Here is a 15,100-nt window from a genome sequence, read left to right as displayed (position 1 = left end):
CAGATTTAAAATTCGGGGAAGAAAAGTTGCCTATCTTACATATGCCTACAGTTCTTGGGGAAAAAGGTGATAAGATGCTCAGGTTAGCAGTACTGAGGTATTTCTAAGCATCTGCAGGCAAGCTTTGGGTCCAGTGATATTACCTGGCGGGAACAAAAATGCCCCTCCTTAGGTCCCTATAGAGACATCTGATGCTTGCTTAAATTCAATGTCTCACTATAAAATTAACTGTTCCTAAGTGTTGGTGACTAGAAGGAAACAAAAGCCTAATTGAAATTTCCTACACAATATCCTATTTCTTTGAGGTTTTGTTAATATGTATCTTCACGTTTTTTCCTGATAATGACAAGAGCACCAGTACCTGACAGCAAAAGGTAATACTCAGTTATTCTGTCTCCATGTGTGTGTGAAATGTCTTTGCTTGCCAAATCATTGACAAAGAGTGTACTTTTGTGAACTTTATATTTTAAAATCTTGAATTGGTTTGATTGAACTAATGTGGGTTTTTTGTTTGTTTTTTTCCTGGGGTTGTTACATTTTTATAGCAAAGCTATGTTTTTAGTGAGCATAATTTATAATAATACAGGGTACATCATCTTAAGTCTGGAAGACTGTCCCTTTCCAACAGGAACATTCCAGCGCTATATCATAATCTCCCAACTTTTTGCTTCACGATTTTAACTGCCAGAATTATTTGGACTGTGATGTCTTCATTTGCCAGGTGTTTTGCTGCCCTTCTGCTGCCTAGAGGTGAAGGTAGCTTTCAGGTCCCTGCGTCTTCATCACCATCTCTGATCCACCCTCACTCGCCTACTTGTGATTGATCGATCTGCTTCCAAAACAGCAAGTTATGAATGGCAGTGAAGAACAAGTTTTCTGTGTATACATCTCTACTACTTCCACTAGCTGAGGTATTAATCTTGAAACCAAGAAACATTACACCAGAAGCAAGATGCTGATGACACTAAACAGCACAATTTTTTTCAGAAAGCATTGACGTTTTGTCCACTTCAACACAGAATTCCAGATCTTATTGGTCTGCATGACAAATGTAACCTATAATAGGTAGGTCAAGGACCTACTGGAAGAAGAGTATTAATCTTTCAGAAATTATGCATTTCATAGCATTGTCTTTTAGTTTTGTGTCTAGCTTTACACTGTTTCAGCACAGATATAAAGAAACTAGAAATTGTTCTAGGAACATAGGTCCTGTTTTTCTTGGAATAATGCACTTTTCCCTGCTAAGTCAGTAATTTTAAAGAGAGCAGCTTTTAACTAACCTCTTGCATTCTACAGTGTTCCTCTGATCATTCCTTAGTTTTTGACTGTTTATGGGTTTGGTTTTGGTTTGTTTGGGGTTTTGGTGTAATTATTATTATTACTACTTTTACTTTTGAAAATTTTGTTGCAACTTAGGGTATGTTTGTGCCTAACGTACCGAGACCTTGATGAAATGTAATGTGACATATTTGCTCAGTTGCTATTTCCATGACAGAAAATCCATTTCTGGAGTGCATCAGACTTTTGAGCAGTCTTAGCTATGTACAGGGTGCCAAGTTAAACAAACTTCTCAAAAGAAGTACTTTTTGGTCTGTATGGGAGTGCAAGGAATATCTTTGTCTTTGCTTCATTATCACATATCTAAAATGTATGTTTACCTTCTCCACAACTGCAGTGCAGAATCTGAGATTAATTTTTCAGTGTGTTATACTCTTCAGGTATGTTTTCTTTGAGTTTTGTTCCCCAAATGTTTTGTTTGAGTTTTTGCAGCTTTGCCTTTGTTTTCCTATGCTCTTTTTTTTTTTCTCCTTTTTTTTTAAGGAAACAATCATTAGGAACGATAATTTATGAAGTGAGTTGAGTCTAGCAGTTTCTCTCCAGATGAACCTGGTTTTAAAAGATTTCATTAATAAAAACAAGGAGAAAGAAGTTGGAAAAAGAGCAAAAATAAAATGAAAGGGTATTATGGCCTTTATCTTAATTTTTTTTTTGAGTTTTTTTGTGTTTTGGTTTTTTTTTTTTTTTGTTTTTGTTTTTTATTATTTATCTGAAGGTTTTAAATTAAATTAAAGCACTTCTGTAAATACGTGTTTGTAAAATTGTTTTAATACAGGCACACAGAGCAGAGAACTTGGGGGGGGGGGGGGGGATATTGTTGGGGAGTCTAAATGGGTCTTGCACCAAATCTAAATGAGCAGTATCGTATTTCTGTAAAAAATGTCATCCTGGGGTATGTAAATAGGAGTATAACCTGAAAAGCAAGTGGTGTATTGTAGAAGTTTTAGCTGGATCATTATGTCCACATTTAGGTTCTCTGCAAGTAGGACTTACTGAAGACACAGCAGAGTACATGATCAGAGATTATTGGAATATTGAATGGGCCTCAAGAAGGCTGGTTAGCTTTGAGAAGGCTGCAGAAGGAGGATAAAACAGTGTTCACCTATGCAAATAGCTGCTGGAGAAGAGAGCAAGAATAATTTGCATGCTGAATGGAACAGAAGATAATAGATATTGACTAAAGATGAATTTAGAATAGAATCATAGAGTCACAGAATGGTTTGGGTTTGAAGGGACCTTAAAGGATCATGCAGTTCCAACCCCTCCTGCTATGGGCAGTGACACCCTCCACTAGACCAAGTTGCTCAATGCCCCGTCCAACCTGGCCTTGAACACTGCCAGGGATGGGGCATGAAGAGATCTTGTGAGAATTTTATTTAAAAAAAATAAGAAACTACAAAGCCCCAAACCATAAACAGCAAAAACCGCTCATCATTTGATCTGGTGCCCTGAAAAAAGTGAGACCTTTAAGAACAAGTTAAACAAATGCCAGTCAAGAATTGCAGGAGATCAATTGATCCATTGCTAGTCCAAGCAGTGTATTAGATTATCCTCTGGGGTACCTTTCAGATTTCTGATTTTATGATGGTAAATTTCTGGTACAAACCATAGATTTTCAAATAGAGAAATAAAAACAAGATGGGATCACATCAACTGGTGCTAAAAAAAAGAATATCACCTAAACGTTAAGGGGAACTTAGGTTTAGTTAGTCATATGTTTTCAGTGTTTGACTTCCATGAACCTGTGAATGAGTGAATTTTAGTAGGATAAATGTTCACAGGAAATAAATTTTATGTTTTCACACAGACCTCTTTCAGAAATTAAATCTTGAGTTTGCATGCATGTTCTGTGTAATGGCAGCCAGTAAACAGAGTAAAAGCAGTGGCCTGATAACTTTTTCTAACAAATAACCAGTAAAATGCATCTTGAATTTTGGCTGTCAAATAAACATAATCACTTACTTGTAAATTATTCACAATTAAAAACTATAAAAGAGAGAGAGATTATTATCAATAAAGTCTGAAAGGGACAATTTATTTAATGAGTAGGAAAAAGCCAAATTATCAGATAAAATGGATCATTCTCCTGTAAAGTATCAGTCTAGTATTTGAGAATGATTTTTTTCTTTTGGAAAGCTAATTTCTACTGACTAGTGACTAGAAAGAGCAAAGCTGGTAAAAAATGCTGGTACGAAAAGGAGCTTATAGATTGTCTGAAACCTTGTAAAGCGGTCTTCACTTTAAGTATTCATGCTAATTTGTTAGCAGTGTGTATTTAACTATCAATTACTCTGCACTGTTCAGAATTGTTCGTGCCTCCTGTTTTCTGTAGCTGCTTATCCAGTACCTGAGTCAGGTTTGAAGAACTGATTTTGTAAATATGGCAACTGGCAAAGTCTGAACCTGCAATGTAAACAGGCCATGACTGACTTATTGTTGTGAAGTTACTGCTTTGTTTAGTTGCAGATCTCTGCAAGATGTGAACTTCTCATGCTTTCTTACAAATATTTTATACTGTTGGACATATTAAGCTCCTTCTGCATAGGTTATCCATACTGCAGTGTTGATGCCATGATGAGTAGCAGCAAAATAGGGAGACAGTTTTCACAGTATCACAGTATGCTAGAGATTGGAAGGGACCTCGAAAGATCATCTAGTCCAATCCCCCTGCCGGAGCAGGAACACCTAGATAACGTTACACAGGAATGCGTCCAGGCGGGTTTTGAATGTCTCCAGGGAAGGAGACTCCACAACCTCCCTGGGCAGCCTGTTCCAGTGTTCCGTCACCCTCACTGAGAAGAAGTTTCTTCTCAAGTTTAAGTGGAACCTCTTGTGTTCCAGTTTGTACCCATTACCCCTTGTCCTTGTTTTACTTGTAACAATTCCAGTGATATACCAGATCTCCTTACATTCGAGTTATCTTTTGTTCAGCAGTGATTGCAAATGTGGCAGGCTCAATTCAATGTCCAAGTCTTGACTAAATATCACCGCTGTATAAAATTTAACTCTTGGAAAAACGTTTCAATAATGAAGTTGCATAAAGTGTCTTTCCTCAGACAAACTGAACAGCAATCGGATATCAGTACCATGTTCCCTCAATTGTGAGGGGTTTTTTGTTTGTTGGGTTTTTTTAAGAGCATCAGAACTACTAATTAGAATTAGGCTGCTTATATTCAGGCCAGCTTCAAAGATGCCTCATATTGTGTTGTGGACTTTAATGTCTTCCCAAGATGTGCAAGATAACAGTATAGTAGTTGATTTGCCCTGCTGCATCCTTGAACTCATCAGTCATACCTGCAGTGATGATGGATCTGGACTCTTTTTTTAACTAAAGAATTTAGTCGCAGTCTTGTGACCTTGCTGCAATGAATTGGGCAAAGCTTTACCCTACTGCTTTGAAGAACTTGCCCATCCTTGGTAGTAGCTTCACAGCTACCATTTGGTCATGGCTGCAGTTTGCAATCATTGTTTTCTCTCAAAGCTGGCACAACATTGCTGTCACAAGATCATAAGAACAAGTTAAACAAATGCCAATCAAGAATTGCATGAGATCAATTGATCCATTGCTAGTCCAAGCAGTGTATTAGATTATCCTCTGGGGTACCTTTCAGATTTCTGATTTTATGATGGTAAATTTCTGGTACAAACCATAGATTTTCAAATGGGGAAATAAAAACAAGATGGGATCACATCAACTGGTGCTAAAAAAAAGAATATCACCTAAGCGTTAAGGGGAACTCTAGGTTTAGTTAGTCATATGTTTTCAGTGTTTGACTTCCATGAACCTGTGAATGAGTGAATTTTAGTAGGATAAATGTTCACAGGAAATAAATTTTATGTTTTCACACAGACCTCTTTCAGAAATTAAATCTTGAGTTTGCATGCATGTTCTGTGTCATGGCAGCTTATGGAACTCTAAATCAAGCTGAGACTTTTATTATATTTGTACCCTTAGGTGTTTGCAAATCCTCAGTAATTTCAATATAGGCTTCCAAGGATAGACTTTATTATGTTGTTCTGCTACGTAAGATGTCAGCGTCTGATAGCCTCTATTGTTGGTACAGTTCTGTAGTTTAACAGCATAAGTAAAAAGTCCAATTTGACTCTGCAGTGTGAAGGAGGCATTTACTGTGTTGATATGGCTTTCCATGAGGAAAACTAGTTGTTTTTGTCTCTAAACTGAAGCTTTGATGCAGAAAGCTTTATGCTATGCCTGCTGATATATAGCTATTGTAAGGATTATTGTCAGATATGCTGTATTAGCAATACTGTTATCTGATTATGTGGTTACTGTGTTTAGCTACGGTATTTTATGAGGCTGTCTTTGAACAGTGGGAATCTATGTAGTACAATGTAGTTTGTTGGGGGAATTGTTTCCTTCTCTGTCACAGAAGTCGGATTGTTACTGCTTTACCTAATGGGGTGAGTGTGGCGGTGTGGTTTTTTGTGTGTGTGGTTTGGTTTGTTGGTTGGGTTTTGTGATGGCTTTTGGTTGGTGTCGTTTGTTGTGTGTGTTGGTGTCTGCCCCCATCACAAATAAGGCCTCTTTTCTAGACTTCTAGACTACTGAACTGTAGATAATTTAGGTTTTGTTAATTTGTATTTATATGCTGCTGTTCTGTTCTTTAGCCACATCTTCTGTGATAGACCTTTCCAAAGTGAGTCTCTGTTTCACCCATCACTGGCTGCTTTTAGAGTGGCTTCAGAATGGCTTGCTTTTTTTTTTTTTTTCTTTTTTCTGATACTGATCATCACTGGCGTTGTCAGGCATCACGCTTAGTCAAAAGCCTTTGCAACAGTCACCACCTAGTCCCTTATAGCTTTTCCTTGGTTTGCTTACCACATTCTCAGATCTATAATAGAAGTTGTACGTAAAGAAGAGAGAAACCTACTGCCTTTTACTGTCCATAGCGATCCTCCTACACCAGCATATTGTAGGAGCTTGTGGCTATCAAGATTGCAGGACAAGAAAAAAACAATGGGAAACTTAATACTGGACAGATACAGGAAGTACAAGACCATAACTACATAAGAAAGCATTGCTATGTTTATCTCTGAGTCTACAATCTTGTGGTGTGAACAAGAAGTGTATTTCAGCTGCTCTCTAATACTTGGAGCCTGCCACCAGGAAACTGACACCGCTGTGCTTTGACTGTTTTTTGACATACATTTGCAGGGTTTTTGAGACCTTGAAATCAGCCAGAATAGGTTGTCAATGGTAGATTTTGGTTTGGGGCATGGAATCTGTATTTAAAACTGAAAAGCTGTGGAGAAGCAGCACAGATGTTTTTGTACTGCATCAGATGCTGGAATCTATCCATGTGTGATTCTTAATACTTTATGGCATAATAGTTCAGTGCTGGTAGGTCTGATATGACCGCTAACTCATGAAGGTCTGTGAAGCTGTATCTCCACTAGTCTCTGGGCTTGTTGTCATCCAAAATATTCTGGGCAGCATTCTAGATTCGGTGTTTTCTGAAGCCATAGATGGGCATATAGTCCCAACTACTGCAGGCAACATTAGGGTCATAGAAACCAAATATATTAATGATGGACGTGTTCTGGGACACTAGAGGTACTCTTGTATCTCCTTCCTACTCTTTGGCAGCCACAGACATGCTAAGCATCAAGATGATTAACATGTATGGCTCAAAAGTTTATCCTTCCCTTTCCTTTTACTTCATGTTTTCCAGTGTCTGTCTATATCTTTTCTCACATGCAGGTCCTCCTTTATTTAGCTCTGCACTATAGCAGATTTTTGTGTTTGTTGATGTCAATGGCAATGATCAACATCTGGTTAAAAAGCTGGAAAACTTGCTCTCCTGTAGATGCTGGTTGCTTTTCACCTGTACCTAACTAACCAATGGAAACACATCACACAGCAACCTACCTGGACGTCCTGGCTTAATGTTCTGTGCCCAAGAGTCAGATTTCACAGGAATGTATGCCATTCTGGAGTCCCCTGCTGTGGTGTAAGTGCAGGTGCAAAAAAACATGGTTGCTCTGCTCTAGGAAGTAGAAAGAAATTTACATGGTGAAATAAAGTTTTAGTTGTGTTTGGGTTGGGCTGAAGAAAACAATTCTAGCACTCGAAGAGGACAGTTTGATATACAGAATGCTGAAGTAGTTCTTGACTTTCCAAATGTTAAAATTTTATCAGTTGGTGCTGGCTGGCCAACTATAAGTAGTAGTAATAATAATTATTTTATTTATTGGGCACCCTTCCATTGTTAAAGGCCTGTTAGATGGCTCACAAAAGATATAATCTGCTGTTAATGTCCTACTTGGAGCCTCATAAAAGAAATAAAATAAAAAGGCAGTTATATGCTTAATGGTTTATGCTTTTTCTTTCATGTTGATGTAGAAGATTACAGTAAAAAGGCCAATATTGCATCTTCATTGAAATTAATGGAGTTTCAGTGACTTATCTTCATTCTGAAATGGGTCCAGAATACATTAATGCTGGTTCTTTAGGTTCAGTCATCTGATGCTGGAACATTCCTGATTGATTTGCAAGGTACCTCAACTGGATTAATTAGAGGAGAAAAATACTGTTTGCCCCTCTAAAATCTGCTTCCTGCAAAACCCACTTGCTATAAAATGTCATGTTAGGGAGGCTCCTTTTCCCCATCTTCTGACTGAATTACCATTTCTTGTGCTCTTTCTTTTCATCTTTTATGTTGTTCATTAAAAATGTTATGTTTTATGCCCCGTATTGTTCACAGTCTACAAGGTTTTTATCACTTAGATAAAAGCAATCTGCTTGATGCACAGCTGGTCTCCAGAGTGATCTGATTGCTTTTGTGATAGGCCTTAGACACCTAATGCTGTGCAGAGCATTTCTGTGCTTTTCTCAAATAACTAAATTTAAATTACTTGCAGATGAACTTATTTTATAACAACAAATCTGAAGAAGATTTTTAGGTTTATGGCTGGTCTTTGTCATGCCTTCTTACATTTAGTAGCATTGTTTTCTTTGAGTGGTCCCCTTGATTTCTTGCAGAACAAGGTACAACTCAGCTTAAACATGACTTCCTTTTTCTCACTCCTCTGGTTGAGTGGGAGGAGGGAGGAAAGCTTCCCACCTCTGGAGAGGAGTCACAACTGTAACTCTTCAGAGGAAATGCATATTTCTCTGTTAGTGTGGACTTGGATGTGGAATTAGTTAATTACCAAAAGTTGATGTTGGGCCTCCTCACTGAATATCAGATAGCCAGACCCACATACTTATGTGAATCCTCTTTTTAAGGTCCCTGATTTTCTGCATGTCTCTGAGACACTGGCCACTGCAGACTCAGCTTAGGACTTCAGTGGATAATAGGGAACCTTGCTATTGGGTATTGGAGTATGATGCCTAAGTTTTCTTTGCTGATTTAGCCTGAAAACAGTTGGCATCCTGCTTCTCTCCAGCATGATTCTGCTTTAACTGTATGGAATCTACTTGCTCTGAAAAAAACAAAAAACTTCTTACAGTAAGTTACTACTTTTGCCCCATCCTGCAACATATTTTCCTATAGTCTCAGCTTATAGTAAAGCAAACAAGAGGTTTTTAAGGAAACCTCTTATAGTTTAGTGCACATACTGAGACCACTTAGCAGCTTTTCTTCTTTTTATTGAGGTTTTTTATAAGCTACCAGCCTGCTTCCAGATGGTATAATACATGGGTGGTAACAGTCAACTGGTACAAAATGTACTTCCCTAGGAATATATTATGTAGCTGGCTTTGATCTCAACCAAGACAATCAAATAGGTTATTAGGCTGCATCAAATTCTGGTTAAAGTTAGACCTGGTCACCCTGTAGGTAAGCAAAAGCCATCAGACTTTTTGGTCATGGGAAATGTAAATCCCATTTAGATTTGATTAATTTTTTTAGACATTTTAAACCTGTTTACTCTAACAAGAAATGTGTCATCCTCTGTGGGCTTGGAACTGTTTTACAGAGTCTCTTCTGTTGTTTCTTAAGCACTGCTTGGCTTTGTCCACACTTCATTAAAGGCATGTAGTGGCTCAAGAGGATTAGGATAACTCAAACTCAGCATTTCTACTCCCAGTAGAAATTAATCTCTTGAAAAGAAAGCTCTGCAGGTTTTGTTCTTGCTTTATATCTTAAACTGCCTGTAGCTCTGTCATCAGTTCAGACAGTGTTTAAGGACCCCAAAGCAAAGCCCAGTGTAATAAAAAGTTTGATTATGGCTTTCCCTGATATAGTCTCATATCAGCCTAATTACTGTATCTTTGGGCTTCCTAAATCTTCTCTACAGTAGCAAGGCCTGTTGCGGTCGATAGTGCTGCAGGTCTACCAAATCTAAAAGACTATGAAATTTTATATTGCTATGTGTGACACAAGATAATTTAAGCTTCTTTTCCAAGTACTATGCATAAAGTTGGCTACCTCAAGCTCTAGTTATTCTCTGTGCTAAGAGATCTTACAGCACCAGATGTTAGCATCCCTGCTTCCAGCTGCTGTTGTGGTGCCCTCTTCCACATCTTTCTTTCTTCCCCAGAAAGAAAGGATATCAGTAGTTCTTTATAAAAGCTTAAAATTTTCATGACTTTTTTTGTGTGCAACAAATATGTCATGACCTATCATGACCTGTTTATAAAAGATCCATTGCAGTGTATCTTAAAACAGAGTCCATAGATACAGATGTAAAGGGGAGGCTGGAAATAAGGAGCAAGTATTACGATCAAGTTTTGGCATTGTTCTTGGAAGCAGTTACATCCAGAAAACTGCAGAGTTTATATTTCATTAGTCAGCAGCAGGCAGTCCTCAGATTTGTAGCATTATGGATGTGAGCTCAACCTAGCAGTGGTGTATGTCTGTCATTGTTAACCACTACTATCAGGTGATGGTCATCAGTGGTTTAGGCTAAGATGTTCTAGTTCATGCTGGAGTGGCCTGTGTTCTCAGGGAAGCAAGTAGCAGTAGGACTGCTCCAGATCAGGTAACTTGTTGAGATTTTGTAACTCATCATCTGTTTTTATGCCTTGCAGAATTCTGTCTTTCTAATTTTCATGAAATTGAAATAAGATTCTTCTGCTCTAATCAAAAGAAGATGCCTGACAGTTCCCTGTGTAAACATACTGTAAACAACTGTGGGTAATTGTTCTTTATTTTCTTTTGTTGTTTACTTCATTTCAGTTTTCTCTACTAATCTGTTTTATACAGCACTGTACAAAGTAGTAATCAAAGAAATGGAAATACATTCAACATCTGCACTTTTTGTTTTCCAAATAAGAAATAATTTCAGACTGTACTTTGGTTGTATAAGTTCATATTTCTCTTATTCCTGGGAATCCCCTTACCTAAAAGTTACCAGTACAGATTTTTTCCTTGGAATTCTAGGCCATTTGGGAACAGGAATCTTCATTGTTTGAGTTCTGTAATGATACATTTTTACAAGCTTGTGGAGAAAAGATAAAAGCTGAGCTTAAAAAGTATTGAGGTTAGACTTGAGACTCAGCTGACAAGTTGTAAAGCTGTGCAAATGTTTGTTGTAAAACTTCACCAAGCACTGGGAAGCATCATATTTGAGTGTGGAAGTAAAAATCTCATGGTTTTGATGACAAACAAACCTTACATTTTATGTGAATGGTGGTTTGGTTTGGTTTCGTTTAGTTTTGCTTTTCTTCCCTGCGTGGAAATTACTAGGTCATGTTATTACTCATGAGACAGGACCCGGAGTGAGATGCTAGCATTTACAATACATTTTCTGTGGGGTTTTTTTGTTTGTTTTTTTTCTCTGTGTGTGGGGTTTTTTTGGTTTTTGCTTTGTTGTTTTTTTTTTTAATGAAACTCCTGCAATTTTGATAAACATGCTTCTTGCACTTATTACATACATGTACACATACACACCTTTATGTCAGAAGAGGACTTAAGGTCAACATTTTTTTCAAATGCCTTAGTGAAAACTGCTTTCATAATTCATTCAGCATGTATGCGAATATTGCATTTTCTCATGCTGCTTTTTTTACTGCTTGGTTTGGTTTATTTTTTAAAGAAATCTCTCAACAGAAGTTGTAAGTAGAAGTCAGAACAGTGTCTGTGGGGAACGTGGTTAGGAAGGGTGGTGTACAAGTATTCTACCACACAACAAAAAACAAAATAAACCCAAACCCCTAAAAACGCTTGCATTCAACAGCATTTTCATTAACGATGGTTAACAGCTCTATGACTGTTCAGCTGTTGTCAATAGCATTTTCATATTGCACCTTCTGAGGGTTACTATCTTGCTATTTAAAAATAAATAGACTGATATATAGGCAGACACACTAAAAAGAGGTAGTATTACTGACAACTCCACTATAACTTTCAGCCCACCAACATAAAATTCTACCACTAAATCTCTCAGAGTAAACTATGCAGAGATAGAAAAGCCCGAAGGTATTAAGAGTGATTTTGATATAAATTCCAATTTTATTTTATGACCATTTTACAGCTGCTTCTAGATATCTTCTCTCATAAACTAGAAGGTACAAGGCAAATGTTACCTCTTTTTTTTTTCTGCAGGGTTTCAGGCAGTTGGTTTATTGTGACATGTTAGCAGCTTTTTCTTTGCACTGCACATTCATAAAAATGAATTTTAATGACACTAAGCTAGCAGAAGACCCATAAAGAAGATGCAATTATGTTTTAAGTATTCATAAAAAAGTTACATTAAGTTTACACATTTTGATTTTTGCCTGTGACAGTCAAAAGAAATAGCATATGAGGCCAGTAAATCCATACAATTGAAATGACATTACTGTGTGGCCTGCATATCCTGAAAACATTTCTCCATGCAAATAGGAAAGCTTTTTGCTGGGGAAGGTCAGATCGAAGGAAAAAAAAAAAAAAAAGAAAAGCGATACTCTGGAACTGCCCAGTGGCTTCCTAATTCCTGTTAGCATCACTGCTGAGTGATATCACTAATGCATGTATAGTTACAGAATAAAACATTTACTTGGTCACTGAGCAGCAGTAACAAACAGCAAAATAAGTTCTTGACATTCTTATTTTGAACTTCACAAGGAAATTTTAGGCCTGTAAAATGAAGGTTGCTTTAGCAATGTACAGCCTGAAATTTGGAAATTCCTATGATGAGTGGGATCTCCATCTGTAAACTGAGGGGATGCTTTCATACATTAGCAGTAGCAATTAGCAATAGGCTGCAACTTAAAAAAAAAACTGCATGAACAATGAGGAGTTATAGTAATGGGAATGCCAAATTCTATATAGAAGGACATGGAACTTTTGGAGCAAGTCCAGAGGAGGGCCATGTGGATGATAAGTGGGCTGGAGCACCTGTATGAATACAAGCTTAGTTGGGGCTGCTCAGCCTGGAGAAGAGAAGGCTGCCTGGAGACCTAATAGCAGTTTTCCAATATGTGAAGGGGACCTGCAAGAATGCCAGAGAGGGACTCTTCATCAGGGAGTGTAGAGACAAGACAAGAAGAAATGGGTTAAAACTTAAACAGGGGAAGTTCAGGTTAGGTGTAAGGAAGAAGCTCTTTACTGTGAGGGTGCCGAGGCTCTGTAACACGTTGCCCAAGAAAGTGGTATATACTCCATCCTTGGCAGTGTTCAAGGCCAGGTTGGATAGAGCCTTGGGCAACATGGTCTAGTATGAGGCATCCCTGCCCATAGTAGGGGGGTTGAACTGGATGATCTTTAGGTGCTTTCCAGCCTTAAAATATAATACATGAGTAGTAATTTCTTCAAGGTAGTATTTTATTCATATAAACTGATGTTGCTAAAAATATACCCTTCACGTTTCTCATTGGAAATTGGTTAAAGTTTATGGGACACTCTGAAGTTTAGTTTAAAAGTTTAAACTCTTGTGTTACTAATAGTTTAATTTGAGGTTGCTTAGGTTTCTTTTGCACGTCTTTTTTTACAGCTAAGTTCAACTGCCTGTCATTCATAAGGCAAATAAAAATTTCTACTACTTTTAAGGAAAAGGTGTTATTTCTCTATAAGAAATGCTCTTGCTCTTGCTGCAAAGATGGTAGTGCTACAAGACTTTTGATTTTGATGTAGTACCCAAGCACCATGCTAAGTTGTCTTCTTCATATAAAGACATAGTTATTTGACATCTTTGCTTTATGCAAGCAGGTCAGTAAATGTTAAAAATTATTTCATAAATGTTGTGCATGTATATTTGTAAAAAAGCCAGCAGCATGCTTGATTATTCTTAGAATTCAGGCTTATGGCCAAGACCCTGATGTGCAGAGGAAAAACAATTTTAATTGTATTACTGTAAGTTGCTAATTCCTGTTTAATAGCTGTCTTCTGTCCTCACTGATACCATTTCCTACCATTATGTTTAAAATGTGTGAGCTGAAATATTCCGCACTCTAAAAGCTCCAAAACTTAGTTGATTAGAATTAAACTTCTTGTGCAATTTTAGACTATATTTTTTGCTGTATTTTTGAAATTCAAGGTAATATATTGAGTATATGAAAGGTAAACATTTCACATTTTCTAATGTTATTTTCAGCATTGATCATCACTGAGATGAATGAACTTCTGGTTAAAACAAGAAAGCTGACTAAAAGTGTGTTGTTCAGGGAAATGAAGTCTTTGTTGAAAGTTTTGTTTGCCATTTGAGTTTGACATTTGTTTCCCTGCTGGCCCACCACAGATAGTTTCTCAGATCTATACCGTGACTGTTTTGAAGTCCGCTGGAATGTAACAAGACCCAGTAGAAGTTAAACACTGATTTAATTTGCTTAGAGTATGGCAGAGGGAATATGGACCCTATTTTTATCCAGTTCCTCCTGATTGCAGTTTTATTCAACTATGTAATTATATCAGTTTATCACAGTACAGAATTTGTGCCTTTTTTCCCTTCATTATTTAGATATAATGGGATTTTTATTTGACATTTACATCTTTACAAAGAAAAAAAAAAACCACACCTGGTAACAAATTTCTGTTCAAAACCCCTAACTCCCAATCAGTTCATCTTATTACTAATGTTCAGAGCCATATTATGCTGTGAACAACCCGAAGTTTCTAATTTATGTTAAAAACTCTTGTGAATTTGAGACTGAAAGGCACAGGAGTATTTGATAAGTTCAACCTTCTTCAGTTTTTCTAATGGTTGAGTCAGAGAGAGGAGCTGGTGAATCCTGCTCCATCGACTTAGTACCTTTGAAGTTCTTTGCTGGTCCCATGTGGGAGCCTGCCTATTACCAGGCTAAATACCAGTTTTGCAGTCTAATGGGTATGCTTGCTCCTCCATGCTGGAGGTCTTTAAAGTACTCCAAAAGATTTCTTTATTTCCAGTGGACTATGTTTGTTCATAGACTGGACATTTGAACAGCAAATAGTTTTGCTTTGAAGTCTGTGAGATCTTCCTCCCTTGAGCCCTGTTAAGGACTTTCAATTTTTAGTGTAGGATTAAATTTTTTCTAAATACAGATTAGCTCAGCGTAAGTTTAGTAATCAATGTTGCATTATGGAGCATACCAGCTAGTTTTATTCTAAAAGAACTGAGCAACCTTAGCAGTGGGAGCCTTTGAGCAGCAGAAGCCAGCTCTTCATGGTGGGGTACTAACACTCAGTTTCACTTTACACTAAAATGTAGTTGCCCCCTGCCAGTTTGAGTGTCTAGATACACAGTTGTGTCAAATGTAAGCATCAGTTTTAGAAAACTGGATATTGTATCTTCAAAATACTTCACTGTGGTTTAAAGATATTCTTGATGAGGCAGTCTTTCTAACTTATGTAATTTTACCACATCAGCTAGTCCAAAACCTGTATTTCATATAAAATTG

At 37.3% G+C, this 15,100-nt stretch overlaps 1 long non-coding RNA gene across 1 annotated transcript in view; it reads left to right on the top strand.

Moving 5' to 3' along the window:
- The window catches only part of LOC130609248 (uncharacterized), a 44,561-nt gene extending 33,965 nt beyond the window's left edge, over positions 1–10,596 (top strand). The window contains exon 4 of the long non-coding RNA XR_008974741.1: positions 10,334–10,596. This is a non-coding gene — a long non-coding RNA (uncharacterized LOC130609248). The remainder of the gene's footprint in view (positions 1–10,333) is intronic.
- The last annotated feature ends 4,504 nt before the right edge of the window (positions 10,597–15,100 follow it).

This window comes from Pezoporus wallicus, unplaced genomic scaffold (assembly GCF_028554395.1).
Source record: "Pezoporus wallicus isolate ANWC-B61680 ecotype Strahan unplaced genomic scaffold, APGP_CSIRO_Pwel_v1 contig_2908, whole genome shotgun sequence".
NCBI lineage: Eukaryota > Metazoa > Chordata > Aves > Psittaciformes > Psittacidae > Pezoporus > Pezoporus wallicus.
This window is presented reverse-complemented; position numbering and strand designations above follow the sequence as displayed.